Raw genomic sequence first — 6,109 nt, forward strand, 5'->3', positions numbered from 1 at the left:
CTGCTGTCTGCATTGTTTCCTGAAGTGCAGGAGAGTGTGATGTTCACCAGCCTACTCCTGGTAGTCTGCTTTAAGAATATCAGTGCTAAAAATTACCCACATTAAATGTAGCCAAATGATTTAGTTTAAATATATATTTTGTCTCAGATATACCTACCACCCTGAGTATAGGTAGCTTTGTTCATTGCAGAGTCAAAAATTATTGGAAGCTCTTACATGGATTAGAGTATTAAAATTAAATGTTTTGAAATGATCATGTCTGCCTATCCCTAGTAGTCTGTTATAGCTGTGAGAACTCTGGGGAAATATTTTTCTTGGTTTTGCATGAAGTTCCCAATAAAACACATTACTTAGTGTTCTCTGGGGTTCAAGACTTTAAGGTTAACTAGAAAACAGTATGTTGTCCTCCAAAGCAAAAAAATAAAGGACACAGGTAAATATTTTATCAACCATCAAAAATCTGGCTCCTTAACAGCACTCTGTCACCTTGAGAGAGAGACTGTGGTTATGAGGATGGTTTCCTGATGGTCTGTGTAGAAACAGATTCAGTGCTTCATGTGTCACTCCAAAGGTACAAGAAAGTCCAGCTTTCTGAAATGAGTTCACATGTATGAATCTGAAATAAAAAAAGTTGCATGGTTTTCAGGAGTAGGAACAAACCTTACCCCCCACTGGATATAACTTTACTGCACTATCTACAAACAAGATGTTGTCTGTTTCATCAACTGATATGTAACTTCATTTGCTGTTCACATTTCTGAGATCAGAGTTTACAAATGCAATAGGTGGGAGTGTAAAATAAAAGGGTATTGACTTTGCAGCAAAGGCCAGGCAGTAATTACTGCAAGAGAAGTGTTGTGTCTACCTTGTGCCTTCCTTATGGCATAGACCTGTTCTTGATGCCCGTCCCAGGTCATCTTTGCCTTTCAAGCACATTAGAGCAGAGCAAAGCCCGTTAAAGCATCTGGAAAAACTGAGTTTTTAGGGAATATCTGTTCTGATTCCTTTCCATGAACCATAATCCCTAAATTAGAACAAAATTACTCCTTATCCAAAAATTCCCCAATAGCTGATTAAGCGTGGTTTGGACTCAGAGGCCCCAAAGCATCCCAGCAGAAGCTGAGTTGTGGCTCACATCATTCCTCCACATGAGAACAGTGCAGTCTCTGACCAGGGAACGTCACAGCACAATCACCTTGATAATAAAGGAAACCCATTAACAATTAGAGTGGTGGCCTCCCTTAAAATGCATTAAAAGCTTTAGTTTCTGGTCAGTAGCAGCCAAGCACCCCCTGAAAGGACAGAAAACTTAAGGTTTGCCTTTCAGCATCCCAGAGGGATAGAAGGGCAGGGACAGTGTGCATGGGCAGAGCCCACCTGAGGGAAATTTGCCTGCACCAAGCAGACTTGTACCCTTCTGCTCAAACCCTGCCTGTCTGTAAGAGAGTGTCAGTGACACTGCCTGGACTACAAGAGCTGAATTATGCAGTCTCAATCACCCAGTTGAAATGTCTGCTTCATGAGTGCATCAAAGGTTTTGGGTCATCCACATGAACCTGGTTTTCATCTTGTTTATGCAGCCTAGTGACTCCAGTGAAATAGCTCAGGATTTACCGTTGTGTGAGATCAGAGAGATGGCTGACAGTTTTCAACATCCCAGTTGTTTTAGCACGTGATTTAAGCACTCAGTGTTCTTGGATTCTCCTTCTACTGGATTTATTGGAAATTAGGATAGATATCATGAATCATAGAAAAGGATTTAATTAAGATACCTCTTTTCTATCACAGGAAACCATTCCCTACTTTTCAGGTCTTTGGCCAACTTGATTTCTGGGTCTGGAGTAACCCCGATCCTCTCATTTCCCTTCAGCAGCTTCTCCCCAGCCTCAGGACACGTGTGCGGTATTATCATGAATTATCAAATACATCTGAGGGGTGTGGGAGTGTTAATTGACTCACACAGCAACTAGATATGTGCTTCTGTGGCTGAACCTTGCTTCTTTGTGACCCTTTGGGCAGAGGAAAATGGAGAAGTAGAGAGATTTAGAAATGGTGCTCTGGCAGGATGGGAGGTGGAGTGCCCAGCTATACACCCCCCTGCCAGTGTCCAGCTCCTCTCTTCTGCCTTCAGATGTTCAGATCCTTCAGTAACAGAACAAGCAGCAGATAACACCTGGGAGAAGTGCCCTGTATTTTTCCTCCGCTCTCACATGTGATCTGGCAATGCTGTGAGATTTAACAGTTACAGCAAATCGCAACTCAAGGCCCCCCCGCTGAAAAGAGCTACCTCAAATTGCTGTATTTTAGAGTGAAAAGCATGAAATACATCTTTTCTCCCTTTGTTGATCAAAGTGCACTTTTAAATAGTACCAGTTCTGCACTTTACGTAACCGTTTCCTGCCACAGTTAGCTTTCCAGAATCTGACTGAAGTGTTCCCTGCTGCTACAGTTAACTTGCTGATAACTTACTGCTGTTTATTTACAAACACAATGTGCAGGCATCCTTTTTTGTACCCTCCACCCCCACCCGTTTCTTTTTCTGGAGGGTGTTTTTGCCACATGCAGTCCTTGTCCTCATACAACCTTCCTCTGAGCAGTGCTGCCAGCTTGGGTGGGCTACCAAGGAAACACCAAGAATTTGTTGGACTTGAAAAGAAAGCAAACAGACTGTGAATTTGTTAGAGGATACAGGTGGTTTTGATTGGCTGAGCAGAGTCTGTGCCGGAAACATTACGGCTCCTTAGGCTCCCGGGGGACTTCACCAGACAGGGCTCTACAGTAACACTGATGACTCATGGGCAGAAACTCACCTCTGAGCAAATGGCAGTGAGGAAAAAGTGACCAAGCCAAAAATGACTCACAGGGAAATGAAGCTCCAGAGCAGGGCTGCTCTGATAGTCTGCTAACACATTTAACTCTAGCAGCTGTCACTACAGTCAGCCATGCGACTGGTTGCATAACTGGTGGGAAAGTAAATCTAGATATAGCTGTAAACTTGTGGCAGCCCAGCCAAAAACTCGGCAGCCTCTGGAACTTGCTGTCCAGTGGTTTTGTTGTAGAAAGCTGGATGGTCAGTGATAAGTCTTGAGTGGATGACCACAGAAAGTTTTATTAGGAGCTCAATACACAGTAAAATTTCCAGCTAAGAAAAGCATCTTCTTTGGGAAGATGGAGTGTTGAATGGAGAAATCATACCACAAAGATCTTTCTGCTTTCTTGTGTTTGTTAATGGGAATCTGTTGAGATGAACTAAAGACTTGAGACTGCAAAAACGACATAAGAATACGTGAAAAAAATGCCCAAGAAACCTGCTCAGCACTTTCATCTTGAGGACATGTCTGGAAAATAGAAGTCCTGGGTGTTGCGACTTCTTGAAACCTTCACGATCTGTTCTAACCTACATAGAGTAAATTTCCCTATAATACAATTATCTGTCTGGACAGATTCATGGGGTTAATTTTGGACACGTGCAACATGAATTTGAAAACAGCGCTGCGCAAACAGGATACTCTTTCTTTGTATGAAACATCAGCTGCTGGGTCACATCTCTTCCTCTGGAATCAGCAGCTGGAAAGTATTAGATGAGTCACAAGAATCAGAGAGGTCTGAAAAGCAGGGCACACTAAGTGACGTACAGGTTGAAGGTTTTAAACCCACAGCTTGAAACACTAAGTCAGAGACTTCAGAGCAGGACTAGAGTTAAGCTGCTCTGAAATGTTAGAGATTGGCTGGTGTCATCATGCTAAGATACTCAGGCAGTATCAGGGATGACAAAGTAGAAATGAATGCATGAAAAGCATGGGTATCCTTTTCTGACTTTTTTCCCCCCAAGCAGTGCTGATTTTGCAGTTACTCTGATTCCTGAGATAATTTACACCAGCTTACACAGCACTTTGAGCTCTGGCTGTACCCTGACAGAGAGGTGGTAGCTCTGGATACACTTACAAAATAGTTCAGAGGGATAGGTGTAGGCAGGCAGAATTGTTAGTATACTAGTAGGATACCTGGAGATTTTAGGTTATGTTTACATGCAGTTAAACTATAAATTCAAGATGTTTTTTCTTTTTTTTTTCTTTTTTTTTTTTCAGTGCAGCATAAGTAGGCAGTTTTTGAGTATCCAAATACTAGACTCTTTCTTCAAAATGATGTAGACTACAGCATGTCTACTTTGTTTTCCCCTGTTCCCCTATTTAGTCTGGGATTAGAGACACAGGGTCTGACTGTGGTGGCCCTTGTCTGCAACTTTTCCAGACATGTCCTTCGTTCACAGGTAGATGCAGTGCCAGGATCTTGAGGCCCAGGCTGGGCTAAGCAGGCATCCTGATGATCCCACAGCTGGCCAAAAGTCTCATATACCACTATGTCTTTTTCCAGTGGGGCTGCCAGCCTGCCCCCTCTCCTGCAGCTTCTCATTCACAGAATGTGGTGAAAAAAGCCCATCAACAGTGTCTCATAAAGTCAAATTTGCTTCCTGTATGTTTTCAGTAGAGTATTTCAGAATTCTGCATCTGTAAAGGAAAATAGCTATTGCAAACTGGAATGTGATGCTCCTGTATTCTCTCTGCAAACCTTGCATCTCTGGAGCTCTAGCTCAAACAGGCAAGATTTCTGACTTTCTTATTTCTCCTTAATTGCTTACTATATTGCTCTCCATCTTTCTTTCTTTTTCTTTTTTCTTTTTCCTCCTGGTCTTTCATTTCTCTGAACTGGAATGTAGCTTACCTGTGTTTTCATGGATGCAGCAAAGTCCATATAAGTTCCTGTATTTCTGTCTCTTGGTTCACCAGAACTCAAAATGAATCTTAGAAAACAGAGATGTGAGGAGCCACAAAAAGGAGTCTCATGTCTTAGCACATAGATCATAGCCCTCTTGGACTCAGCCTTGAGCAAGTGAGTGGGAAATACAAGTCTTGTGTGCATGGTTTTGGAAATGTGTGGGGCCACGTTTCCCTGCATTTGTCAGGGAAGATTTTAAGGAGCTATAGAAAGACAGAAATTCCTGATTCTAGACTATCATTATTTCAGGATAGGGTTGTCTGGCTTTGAAGTTACAGGTAATGCACATTATAGCAGCACCAGCATGCTCTGAAAGATCTCAGAAGACGAACACTGACAGTCTCTCCCTTGGCCACTCCCTGAGCACACCCCTAGCCTTCCACTTTTGAAAGTATTTTCCAAATATCTAGGTAATACCACAACCCCTTTTATGACTCTGAAGTCCATGTTGCTCTACTTGTATGAAAGGCAGTTTTTTAGCTTCACTTTGAACTAAACCAACTTGTTTCTTTCAGTCACTACCCGTCAGCCATATTCTCTGCCATTGCTCACATCACACTTGCTGCTTTTCCCTGTACTTGGCACTGTGCACCCATCTTCCCTGTGCTTGGGTGCCCAAGTCTTATTCCAGCTGTAGCCTTGCCAATGCTGAATAGTACTAAACTATTATCTCACTTGTCTTGCCAGTTATACTCCAGATTTTTCCAGTATCACATTTGCCTTTTTATTCACAGGAACATGATGCTGTTGAGACAGATCTGGATTAATTTAATGCCATTTAACTTTCTATTTAATTATATTTAAATTAATTATAAATTATATTATATAAATATAAATTTAATTATATTTAAATGGAAATTTAAATGGAATCTGGCATTAATGTATTATTGATTTAAAATTTTTGTGATTCTTTTCAATATGTTTTATATGCAAGCATACAGAATTTAGCTAACTTCCACTGAATAAAATTATTAATACGAACCAGTGGTCACTGGTAACAAGTTAGTTCCTAATCAGTGAGTTTATCTGTGTAGCTGAAAATGCTTTATGAAAACAAGTATCAATTATTATTTCTGTTTTGTAGAATTCATCTTTGGAGGGTTTTTTTCTTGCTTGATTTGCTGAGGGACAAATACTGCTTTGCCAGATACTCCATGATATGTTATTCCATGGTTTGCAGTTAAAACTAGTGTTTCACAAATCAATCTACTTGACCATCATGCTTTAGAAATACTCCCACTAGTCTTTCTATTGCACAAATGATTATTTAATGAGATGGGTAAAAAGGTAGCTTTTCATGGTGTTCCGCAAAAATTGCCTCGGAGACACATTC

The sequence above is a fragment of the Neopelma chrysocephalum genome, unplaced genomic scaffold, assembly GCF_003984885.1.
Source record: "Neopelma chrysocephalum unplaced genomic scaffold, ASM398488v2 Primary Assembly neopelma1_97034, whole genome shotgun sequence".
NCBI classification, from domain to species: domain Eukaryota; kingdom Metazoa; phylum Chordata; class Aves; order Passeriformes; family Pipridae; genus Neopelma; species Neopelma chrysocephalum.